The sequence below is a fragment of the Pinus tabuliformis genome, chromosome 9, assembly GCF_031772625.1.
Source record: "Pinus tabuliformis cultivar Carrire ecotype Pingquan chromosome 9, CPIR1, whole genome shotgun sequence".
Lineage (NCBI taxonomy): Eukaryota > Viridiplantae > Streptophyta > Pinopsida > Pinales > Pinaceae > Pinus > Pinus tabuliformis.
The window spans coordinates 68,782,097-68,795,464 of record NC_142307.1 but is presented as its reverse complement, the minus strand read 5'-3'; the positions used below and the strand labels follow the sequence as shown (position 1 = coordinate 68,795,464).

The 13,368-nt window shown below is 40.4% G+C and overlaps 1 pseudogene; it reads left to right on the top strand.

Moving 5' to 3' along the window:
- Positions 1–319: 319 nt before the first annotated feature.
- LOC149147148 (CLIP-associated protein pseudogene) overlaps positions 320–13,368 on the top strand; it is a 66,916-nt pseudogene continuing 53,867 nt past the window's right edge.

Below are 13,368 nucleotides of genomic sequence, written 5' to 3'. Positions count from 1 at the left end.
AAGCATGGGAAATCTAAGACAAGTTTCAGAAATCGTCTTCTGAGAGAAATACAGACGTATTTCTTGTTTGCAAATCTTCAGTCCATAATACTGAAGCCCATTGAGGTGTTCCGTCTCCTGAGGCAGCAGGGCGACAGGGCCAGAGCTTCACTTGCTTCCTTCTCATGGCCGCAACCGCAGGTGCAAGATCTGAGTTTCGAAACCCCCATTAAGTGAGCCATTGTATTGTATGCACAAAATTTAGGTTCCCAGATCCGCACGGGTTTGATCCCCAGTTGCGGGACCATATCGTGGCTTTATTTGGAGTCTAGACGTTTAGCAATGATAACCACAATGGAGGAAGCGATAGAGATGGTGCAGGCCAAGGACACGAAGGAGCGTATGGCCGGCGTGGAGAGGCTGCAGCAGCTCCTGGAGCATTCGACCAAGAGTATGAGTGCGACCGAAGTGACCAATCTCGTGGACGCATCTATGTCGCTCTTGAAGGATAATAATTTTAGGGTCAGTCAGGGCGCTCTGCAGGCACTTGCATTCGCGGCATCATTGTCCGGGGAGCATCTGAAGCTACATTTCAATGCCTTGCTGCCAGTCATTGTTGAAAGGTTAGGAGATGGCAAACAGCCTGTGCGTGATGCCACTTGCAAGATTTTGCTGGCTCTCATGGAGGTATCATCACCAACAATAATTGTGGAGAGAGCAGGGAGCTATGCTTGGACACATAAAAATTGGCGAGTTCGTGAAGAATTTGCTCGAACTGTTGCATCTGCTATCAGTCTTTTTGCTGCCACTGAGCTTCCTTTCCAGCGTTTAGTGCTTCCATCGGTGTTACATTTGCTAGAAGACTCAAACAGCAATGTTAGGGAAGCAGCTATTCTATGTTTTGAGGAAATGTATCATCAAGGAGGACCTCAGTTTCGGGAGGAACTCCAACGTCACAATCTTCGCCCAAGCCAACTGAAAGAGATCAATGCCAGGTTGGAGAAGATAGAACCAAAGATGCGGGCATTTGAGGGAATGACAGGTCATTTTGCACCTTCAGAAATAAAGTTGTCTTCAAGTTTGCCTGTTATTGGCAACAAACGAAATAGTCCAAAGACAAAGACAGTCCGTGAATCATCTCTCACAGCAGGTGATAATGATGTCACTGAGAAGCCTGTTGATCCTATAAAAGTTTATTCTGAAAAGGAATTAGTCAGAGAAATGGATAGAATGGGTGTTGTATTAGAATTGCTGAACACTCTAATACATTCTACCACGGACAATACAATTATGATTGATAAAGCCATTGTCGCAAACATTCAAATCTGTTTGAAAAATGTACAAGAAAATATTGAGTTTTTGCAGCTGGAAACAAAGCTACAACAGGAAGAATTACACCAGTGGAGTCATCATTCTGAACCTGTTTCTGTTCAGAACAATGAAGCAGACTCCCATAAATAGCAAGTCAATATTGTTCAAGTTCATTCAGATTCAGTATTCAATAAAGCAGCAAGTGTACATGCAGATGCAGAAACTCAATCTGCACTTCCCAAGCCCATCATCAGACCTTGGGAACAACTTGTCCACAACAAGCACAGAACAGGTCTTGGATATGACAAGGACTTGTCCTTTCATATTCCAGACTATGCCAAGCCCATTCAATTTCAGAGTGTTGGATTCATTCATAACAGTTCACCTGCTTCGCATGACAGCTCACCTCCATCTGTTCCAGACTCTGCCCCTCTTCCACAGCAACAGCAACAACAACAAAAACAACAACAGATCGTGAAATGCCAACACTGTGACCGAGTTGGCCATCTGAAAGATCACTGTTTTGATCTTCATCCATGTAAGCACTGTCATAAAACCAGCCATTCTTCACACAGATGCTTCAGAAATAAATGTCCTGCAAGAACAAAGATTCATCTTGGATGGATCGCTTCTTGGCAATGGGCATCAACAGCCAAGAAGATATTTCAAACACATGTTAGAACTTGTTCTAGAATATTGAACAGTCTTGCAGTTGAGTTTTCTCCATCTTCTCACCTTGTATCTGACAGGGGGGGAAATGATGATGGTCATCTATAAGCTTCAAAGCCACATCAAGCGAGCCTGAGCCACAACCTGCCACACCAGTTTCAGAGTTGTAGCCAGAGACAAAGATGCCTGAACATGCCTTCAGTTGGCAATCTGGGACACTTCCTCTAGCAGAAGACTTCAGCTTCTTGCCAGTTTTGGAAGAGTTCCAGGAATCGCAGAGTTGTTGGTCATCCTTAAACCATCACAGATTAAGAACACTTCCTCTAGCAGAAGACACCAGCTTCTTGCCAGTTTTGGAAGAGTTCCAGGAATTGCATTAAGCATTCCAGAGTTGTTGGTTATCCTTAAACCATCACAGGTTGAGACTTCCCTTTTCAGGTTGAAGTTTTACCTTTTATGCGGGGTGAGACCTCCCTTTTATGGTTGAAGGTTTCCCTCTTTGAAACAATAGGATCACTTCCTCTAGCAGAAAACTTCAGTTTCTTGCCAGTTTTGGAAGAGTTCCGAGAACTGCACTAAGCGTTCCAGTGTTGGTGGTCATCCTTAAACCACCACCCTTTTATACCAACATTTCATAGAGCACATTCAGCCTAGTGCTGCCATGCATCTTTTGCACACTTTGTATTACAGCTCTCTTCTTGGACTCATACATAACCCTTCGAATTAAGGGGGGGAATGTTGGACACCTAATCCTAATGGGTTAGTGTGGAATTCGAATGGACAAAAGCAGTCCAAGAGACCTTGGGATCTGAATCCCAAGGGTCACCTATTGTACTATAAATGTGTATCTTATGTTAATAAAAAAATGCACTCACTGATTTATCTTTCATATATTTTGCGCTGTCCATGTGAGTTTAACACAGCAGCACACAGTTGGTGTACCTGAGCGGTTTTTGGTTCCTCTTCAGAGGGTAGCTAGAGCGGTTTTAGCATTTCTGGAGCAATAGGCTCTTTTTAGAAGGTGTTTTAGCGTAGCCACATGAGTGTTTGTAGCTGGGATTTTATAGCCATTTTTTACTTAAAACATCCAAGTTTTGGAATATTTTGATGTAAAAGACTGGATGTTTATCTATATATATACAAACATTTTTTGGTATTTTGGTGGTGTAAATGTGTTTTTAAATGTTTTTTGTAACAAATTTTTAACTCAGTAAATGTTTTACTTTTCATGCATGCTTCTATAAAGAATGAGACAAATGCCAATCTAATACATAGTTAGCTAATGAATCAACAACTGTATTTAATTCTCAAGGAACATGTTCATATGTGATTATTGCAAATCGACGTTCTAGGAGTTGCACCCTTAGATAATGACATAACAAGGTTGGATTACGAATGTGATAACCTTTAGTCAATTACATAATGACTAGCTGGGAGTCTAACTTGATCACTAGATTGGAGATGTCCCTTGATGACGCTTCCATGAGAAGTGAAATGACAGACATGTACTCGGCAGTATTTTTGGTGGTGATACCAAGAAAGACCCCTTTGGAGCAAAATAGTTCTGACTCGGGTGTGTAAATGACCCAAGTAGCTGATGCAATGTGTCGTGTGTGACGACTAGCACTATCCACGAATCCTATGTATGCTAAAGGTAACGACAACATTTGCATTGCGAGAAGAATTCAAGAGACAAGTACTCCACTAAATAACAAAACAATCCAATCACACCAAAAAGGGAAGCAAAATGTATGAATACATAAAATTACAAAGCATATGCCCAGTGCAATACTAGGCATAATACTTTTTCAGATAGAGCCCATATGTGGGCTCCTTAAGCAGGACTCCTTCCCGGTCCTATAGTTCATATGCCCCCATGGTGAGGACTTTTGTTATGACATAGGGACCTAGCCTTTTGGGTTGAAGCGTGCATGCCTCCAAGTGGTCATCTTTTGGATGATAGAGCAACACAAGGTCGCCCTCTTAGTAAGGAGGAAACTTAAGCTCTTTTGCAAATAGGGATTGTACCTGGCGGTTGTGAGCCTCAAGTGCCATGTTGGCCTCTCAATGGGTTTTATCCATTTGTTTAAGGTATAGTAAGCATTCTTCTTCAGCCGTAGTGCCGGCCATTGGTTCAACGACTATTTCTAGGGAAGGGGTATGATACCCAATGGGTTGGTCATCGTCGTAAATTTGGATCTCATGTGTGATAATCGATGGATTAATGTAGGTCATTTCCTCATGAGACCCATTGAATACAACATAGAATTCCTGTAATAGGCAGGTGGAGCTCACAATTTCCTCACGATTGCAATCTGCTTGCATCTGGATGTTTTCTGCGATGCCTGTCGCGACCGAAATATCTATGGGCAATGATCTGGAAGTGTCTCCCATGTTTCCTTCCACATCCAAAGTTTGGATGATCTCAAATGGTGAGGAAAAAAAATTTGATATGTCAAGGTATAGGATTTGAAGAGGCATCATGTCCGAATCAGATATCGGAACATGATGGTGCCAATCCTCCCAATGTTGCTGTCCAAAACTCATGATTTCCTGAACAACTTCGTTCGTAGGAAGGAGTTGATTGAATGGCTCTAAAGGAGGAGCAGTTATGGGAAGGGCGGTGGTACTGTTATCCATAACCAACATGACTGTTGATGCAGATTGAATGGCTTAGAGGGCCAATTCAGCTGGTGACAACGGTATTTGGTGTCCGAATATGTCAAGGTCGAAAGGAGCCGGTAGGATCCATGGATCAGTTAGTTCATGAGGAATAGATGAAAGCATGTTGACTGTTTGTGAAACCTTGGGCAGCTGAAGAGGAAAACAACCCATGAGGGAGGAAGCCTTCAGTAGACCGGTACCTAAACTGACATAAGAGTCAGTTCCACCTCCTATTAGGGGTACAAAGCCACTTGCTAATGGTGAATAATCGGGGTTGTAGAAAGACAATTGATCTACTATAACTACCTTTCCATCCAATGGAAATAGGATGATGTGAAAGACAGTAGATATGATGACTATCATGGCATATATCCAATTGCAACCCAGCAAGAGATTATAGTCATGTTTTTTGTCCACGAATTCTATGTTCACCGTTATGGTTTTCCCATACAAAGTGATAGGGAAACTGGCTAGGTACCCTTTTGGGTGTGGCCATCGAAAGCTTTCAAGGAGTTCGATGGTGGGGTTAGGGTTGTAGAACCCAGGGTGAGCCAACATGAAGCCGACATGACGTAGGTAGAAGCACCTTCATCGATGACAGTTCTGTGTATACCTTTACCTTTTGAAGTGATATGCACCTGGAATGCAAGATGGTGAGAAAGGGGAGGTTTACACTTGTCCATGTCAAAAATAGCAAGCATGGAATCCATTGCGTCAATACCTCCAATAGCTGAAAGCAAAGCTTTCCATTGTGTTGGGCATGTTGGTAATACTTCGACTGTCGAGATAGCCGATAGTCCTTGCGCCAAATCCTCTACGATGTTGTAATTTTGGGCAGCATGTGCAGATGTATTATGCATTGTGTGTCGAAGTGCCCCTTTTTGGGGTCTAATTACAAAGTCCTCAATGGGCCTTTCGATATGTAAATCGTTGGGCGGAGATGGGTTTTGACCTAAGGATAGTTCTGCTGCTGGAGCAACATGAGCTCCATAAGATTTGGCTGTTGTGGTGAGTTCTACCGTTTCAAATGTGTAAATGGTAGAGGATCCTTCACCAGCCAAAGGATGTTGCAAACCATCATTGCCCCCTTGCAGGGATTGTAGTTGGTTGCCAATAAGATTTTGCTACTGTTGATTAGGGAAAGGATTTCTAAGGACATCAGGTGCTTACTAGAATCCCTTTTGGCAAGGTAGTTTGTGCATTCCTGAAGCTGCGGACAACACCAAATCGTGTGGTCTTCAGCACAGAGTTTACATGGATAGCTGGTGGGTTTATCCTTTTCCTCATTAGTAGGCGCAACGACCTTCTGTTTTGGGTTGGGCTGCTTGGGTGACTGCTCTTCAGAAGGAGCAGTCTTTTTCTTATTCTTCTTGTTCTTTCCATTGGATTTTTACGTAGACTGCACAGATTTTATCGTAGTGGGAGGAAGAGCAATCGTATTGGTAGAGGGGTCCACTAACAACTTGGCAATGGAACCACTAAGTTTTTTTACAGCAACCCCAGAGGTTGCGCCGACAATCCCGTTGGCGTGCACTCCGGGGTGCTGAGTGGCAAAAGCATTGGGGTTCCCAGGAGCATTGGGAATTATGTCATAAAGAGTGCTAGACTGTGAATATATCAAATTTAAGTGTTGGGCATGACGTATGGATTGGTCTTATGTGACTGCACCACCTATAGCGACATCTCTAGCGATTTACGGGAGTAAGGACTTGCAAAACTAGTCCTTTAAGAGAAAGTTTGGGATGAGATCTTTTACTAACCTCCTCCTACATGTCCATTCATGGATATGATCGAAGATGTGGGTGGTGGTATGCTAATGAAATGAAGTGAGGAGCTCTGTCCCAGTCTCATAGCGGATTGGTAACTGGAAGTCCTTTAGGAATTCCATCGCTAAAGTGTCAAAGGTGTTTACTGATGTGCGTGGTAACTAAATATACCATTTCACTACATTGCCAATGAGGGTGCGAGGAAAAGGACGTAACCAGACACTATCATCCACCATAGAGTTTGAAACACACTAGAGATGGTAGGTGGTGATGTGGGTGCTCGTATCCTCCCCTTGTTTTCCATCGAACTTTGGGATGTCCGTTGGTATTTTATGTGGGATCAACGACCATTGTAAGTTGTGATAGATGGGGTTATTTTTCAACTTGTATAAGTCAGGTATATCCAATGTTGCCAAGAAAGGCAGAGAGTTAGGTGCCCCCGACTTGGACCATGGTGATGACGGATGACTCGAGGAGCTTTGCGCTCCTCCCATGGTTTGGTTCCCCATAATGTACATGGGTTACATGGTGTAGCAGTTGCTTTGTGGTATGGTGTTGTAGAGTGGATTTCCATGAGGATTTTGATACTGGGGTATGAAGTTGCCCCCAGTATAAGCGGTGCCCCCTTGACTCATTTGAGTATGTGAGTAGGCTGCCCCCATGGACTAGTTGGGAACTCCTTGTGGATTCCTGCCCGACACAGAACTGATCATTTGGCCTTGATTGACAGAGGGGACACTCATGTCAATTAGAAACTAACCATGCATGCCTGAGAACGGAGGGGGAACTGTTACGTTCCCTACCGGCATGTGCATATTGGGAACCCCCCCAAGTATATGAGTCCAGGGGTTTGAACTGTACATTGGCAGCCGACCATATTGTTTGTAAACGGGAACCGCACCCATAGTGCCACATTGAGTGTTATAAGGAGCATTATATGTGGCACTTGTCGAAGGTATGCAGTGTGGCACCATAGGGGTGGAACTTGGCATCTGCTGGGTTCCACTCATAGAGGGTGTTGTGTGAGTGGTTGTACCTAGGACAAACGGGATAGCAAGATTCACCATTACTAGTGTTGTGGAGACTGTCGACTAGGGGAGTGGTGAAGGACCAAAAGTGTCCCTAAAGTTCCATAATCCATTAGTCGTCGACTGGACAGATGGAAATGTTCCAAATACTGAAGCAGGAAGTACTGGTGCCACTAGAATCAAGAGTGGGTCCAACTGACTTGTGAGCGGAGGGTTAAAATGAGGAAGAAATCCTTCCGTGAAGAAATCCTCTGGAAAACTTGAATCTTTAGTTGTCCAAACAGATCTCGTGTGAGATTTGGGAGACTGATTCCCTAAAGATGGGGAATCCGGTTCACTAGAGCTTGGCGGATCCTCCACAATGAGTGGAGGAAGTCCTAACAATCGTCTAGAGTGACGATGAGGGCCAGATGTAGCCATGGTGACTGTTAATTTTATCAATAAATTTTATCTTGATGTTCGTTAAAGTCTCAAAATGAAAACACTCGGGTACCTAATATAAAAAATACACTAAGTCTATCAATCAGCAAACAGAGGGAAAATACCTCGTCTCATAAGCACCGATGACCGGAGATGAAACCCAATATCTCAATAAATAACAGAGAAGGATGGCCAAATGTACAGTTATGGTTACTTTAGAGCTTCTCCCGAACCTCAGATTGAGGGGCCAAGTACTTTCGTGAAGACGAGCACCCTCCCAATAACTAAAGACAAAGTAGGTTTGTTTGTGTTAGGTACCAGGATAGTGCATCCCAGTCACCTTGTGTAAGTCCCTATAAGTTTGGCCACTAGAGATACCTAAGATCATAGACATCACTTGGGGGGACATAGTCGTAGACAGCATGTTTTGTGGGCAGGATACTGGAGTCCCCAACTCAGTTCCGAAATCCCCAAAGGGACCCCCAATACACAGAATGTCCAAAGGATTTGTAAGAGAAGGCGGGCTACCTTCAATTACAGTCCAATGTTGTCTCGTATTTTGTTCTGTTATTAGTGGAGTGGTTCTGGTAATATGAGTGCAGAAGGATTTTTTCGCTCGTTAACGACACTAGTTTTTGTTTTGAACCTTGGGTAGTTCACTCACATGCTTATCCCAAGATCCTAGCCTAGCTAATGTTAGTTTGCTCAAAAGAGTAACTGATTGATTTTAATGTAAATTTTATGTGTACTTGATTATTTTTCTTCGGTAGGGGTGTTGATGTATGAAATATGGTGAGACTCTTGACTCAATAAATCATGCAAAAACAATGCTTTGAATTTTTTTTTTCAATTTGATGCAAACAAGCTTTATTCGACATATTCATATTTTTCGATTCATAGTATCGTCTATCCATCTATAGTATTTCAATGCATTCATAACCAAAAGATTATCTTCCAATATTTCCTAACAACTATTGAAAACCAAAATGAAGCAACTCACAACTATTTAAAACAGAAGGATGAATACAAAATATCAGTCTTTCTTTCAGAAAAAATGTTTTTTAAGAGAGAAAAACCAAAACTTTTTCCTAAAAATAAATTTCTAGGACACCAATTTTGTTGACATAATATAGTTACAGATCTTATTTCAGCCCATGAGAAGATTTTCCATCCCTTTTGGTCCACAAATACTACTGGAAATGAAGGCAAAGGGAGACTAACGCTCTGTAACAGTGGTTACAAAGAGTTAGTAGGGTCACTAACGCTCCCTGTACATAGGCACAGTGCTTTATAAAGTTCTGTGTAGCCTGGTAACCTCCGTTAGTGTGGGAAATCTTCATAATAAGGGTTTCCAAGATCAGTTTCTGAGATGAATGTATACTAGTAGGATGCAGCAAGATATCTGGTGGATCAAAAAAGGATTGCTAAAGAATAGGGAGCTCTTAGAAGGAAGAGAGAACAGAGAAGAGTTTGGGTAAACCAGGAACTAGATGTATAGTCCCCAGCGGAGTCACCAATTCTGCTATGGGGTAAAATTCACCATGTATGGAGAATGAAAACTACCCTCAAAGGCTTTCTCGGGACCTTCGACAGACTGTAGGATTATCTGCAGAAGCTACCAAGTTATACACATGTTCATCTATCAAATATAAGTTAACAAAGTATGGAAAGAGGATTACCTCAAGTCTTCTTCTAGATTTGTTTGGAGATTGCTATGCAGCCAAGAAGAACTCCCTCAAAGTCAGCTCCAAATTAATTCGCTATGGAGTAGGGAACACAACTGCAGTTCTGTATTAATAATGGAAGAGTGATTACAACCATCCGTTGTATCAGTCTTCCCTTGCCCCTTATTCTTCTCTCTCTCTCTCTCTTTTAGCTCACTTCTTCAAGTGTATGACAGTTCACAACATCTTAGTGGTATATCCTTTCAAATGCTCTAACCCCTTTCACAATAACCCTCACTTTGCTTATATAGCAATCGAGTTAGGGTTTCCAAGCTCCTCCTAGAGTTCACTAGGGAAAAAGCAATGAACTTGCTCCACTTTTCAGCTCTTTCCCATTTGCCTTCTTTTCTTAGATTAGAAATCATCCAAATATCTTGATTTTGGATGTTTCCTTACTTTTCTTGAGCAAATTTGGGGATAAATATCTAGATATTTGTGAGTCAATTTGTTGGATTGACCCATTGAATTTCCCTTAGTTTCACTAACGTTTCCCCTTCACTAGTAACATGAGTTAGTGGGGTCACTAACGCTCCCTTAGGCTTGGTAACAAGCTTTATAAAGTAGGTTTTTAGTGTGAAACCAGCATTAGTGTGGAATCAAGGCTTGCAATTGTGGTCTTTGCTTCAGTCATCATGTCTTTCACCTCTGAGTTGATGAGGAGGTCATTTTGTTTTATAACAACCTCTACTTGGGCTCTACAAAAACTTATATATAAGAAAAATATTTTTCTTTTCTTTTCTAAAACAATCCACACACACCCAAAAACTAACAAAACTAAGAATTCCTTAAAATGAAAACTAACCTAATGCAAATTACAATGATGATGCAAGATCCTAAACAACACTCATAAGCAAATGTAACTCTTTATAGAGACAATCAACCAACTTAAAATGAAGAGAGAAAAAATTTGAACACAAATCTCTCTTCAAAGCAAGCGGAACAAATCAGAAAAGATCTCAATTCGCTTTTCAACACAAAAACAAAAGAAACCAAAAACCAAAAACTTGGAAAAAGAAAAACAAAAATAAATCGTTTTTTTTAGCTTTTTCTTTTAAAGGGAACAAAACAACTTTTCGAGGTCACAAAAGTACTGCTAAAACTCGGAAGATCAATAAATAGGCACAAGGAATATTTCAATCTCGCAAGTTATATACTCGAAAATGAATAAAACTTGAACAAGAAAGACTACGAACTTGTACAAACTAACCCAAGTAGTAGCAAAATATTTCGACAAACTGACAAAAAGGTCACGAAAGAAATACTTTCAAATTTGTCAAAAGGACACTCAAAAAGCAAGAAAAGCAACAAGGCCACCAAATAAGGGGAAGCAAAGAAAGGCATTTGAAATCCGGGTTAGAAATGAAATTGAAAACAATTTTCTATTCTGGAAGACCAGAACAACCAAGAACTTCAAAATGAAGCCTTGAACCCAAGATACAAACTACAAACTTGCTTAAGAAGCAATCCTAGGCCAAATCTTTTCAGTGAGAAGGAGATTTTTGAAAAAGAAAGCTTGCAGGAAAAATGAATTCTCCAGACAACAGATGACCATACAACAACATAAACCACCAAGCAGAAGACCTAACTGGGCAGAAATATTTGAAAAAACAATCCAAAAAATTGCATACGTGACTATGTAAAGACACAGAAGCATGCACTCGCGTTTCTAATACAAGAAACCCATGTATACGTGAGTTTTCCTTAAATAAACCTGCATGTATACACTACTATAGTCAAAGAAAACAACGTATACAAAACTTTAATAGGAAAAAAAAATCAAGGTCTAATAAAGAAGATCAGACTTGATACCTGGGATACTAATGGACCAAACAATATTGAAAAGCAAGCAATCAAGAAAGTGAACCCTGATTGAGAACAAACAACCCAAACTAGGAATAACAAGATTGTTATCCCCAGTGGAGTCGCCAATTCTATTACAGTTGAAACCACCTTAGGGCTTTGGGTTGAGAACCCCAATAGAGTAGAGGGAAAACCTCAACAAGAAATGCTCAAGAAATCATCAAAAATTCTTATTCTACTAAATCGTGTAGGAGTGTCCTTACCCGTATGTCCTTCGTTTGGGTAAATCCCTCATGGTGAAAACCCTCAGCTTCTCCTGATGTTCTTGAAACCTAAAAATTATTCAAATGGAACATACACGACAGTAGAAACATAAAGCATATACATGATGTTAACTTTAAATCATATAAATGAATGACTAATTATACATCAATATAAGATTCATAAATGAATTACAACATAATTTTGATGCATAAACACATTTCATATCGGAAACAGAACAACATTCCTTTTATTGAAGTAAGCTATAAATAAGGTGGAGAAATATAACCTGAGTCCTTCTTTGGCTCCAAGCGGAACTGTCCTCTAGATCTGTCCTTTCCCGACCTTCAACAATCTTCCTCCATCACTAATACAAGGATATCTCAAGCAATATGGTGGGTATCTATAATCAAGGAAACAAGGATTTCCTGGAAATTTGGGGAGTCTAGGAGGCACGGGGATCCTTCAGACGTGATCAAGGGTAATATCACTATAGTATCAATATCTCATCCTTTCTCCTCTAAGGCCTTCCCATGGAGGTTTATTTATACCTCTCCTAATTAGTTTTTTCCGTTGTGAAACAGTTGGGCCACGGGCAATAGGAGGTGGGTAACAAGTAAAACCCTTGAACTCCGCCTGAAAGTAAGGATTTTTTTAAGTGTTTTTACATATGTACGTGGGTTGGATATATGTTGACCCGTGTGTAGACACTTTTATCATAGGAAAAGTAGTGTATAGGGAATAAAACACTATTTTTTAGATTTTGGAACAAGTTTGGAAGGAAGGGTTGCCATAGGCCGTAATCAGAGCATTAGATATACCAAGAGTGGTAAATGGTGCTATAACATAAACATCTCATAGAAAGAAATCAACTATAACCTTGATATCTATGGTAATATTACTTTAGAATGAACACCAATCGAATTTTTAAATTAACATAATAAATTTGGTAAAGATTATCATACAGATGTAACACACAGCCAGATCTAGAATCTCGTCTAAACAACAAATGCAAATCAGAATCATCAATCCTCATAGCAATCAGAATAGTTCTAACTTCACAAACTAACAATAATCAATGATTATAAGAATAAACATAAATAAATATAACCCAATTAAAGTAGTAGATCTCCTATCGACTGGGCCCAAAGTCTTGAGAAGTCCCCGTTGAAAGATATCCAGAATATGATTATAGATGAAACACAATGTTCTTCATTAAGAGTGATAATAAAGTTACAACATCATAGTAAAAGTATTTTGTTTCCAAAAAGAATAGTTACAATCTTAAAATTCCTAACTAGCTGTTCAATTCGCCTGATGGCTTTATATAACTTTTGGAAAGATAAATGGATAGAAGTGAATCCTCAGGATTAGGGGATCCTGAGGATTTCGCAACCCTCAATCTAATTTCATCACATAATAGAATTGGTCCTCCTGGTCTTCTGTTGTCCTCCATAATCAAGATGTTGTCCTTTTCCTTTCCTAGACGTTGTTGTTCTATCATTTGAACAAAAATCATTCAATCCACGTCCCTACATATAAATATAGTGAAAGTTATTTTTTTGTGCCGAGATTTACCCAATTTGTTAATAATCAATTTTACCTAGCTTCTACTATTGGTTCTTCTATATTTATTCCTAAAATGAATATAAACAAATAAATACAAATGATTTATTAAGCTATTACGAGGAGAAAACATACCTTTTCCATGGCCCAACACAGGATTTGATGTACTTCCCAACATAT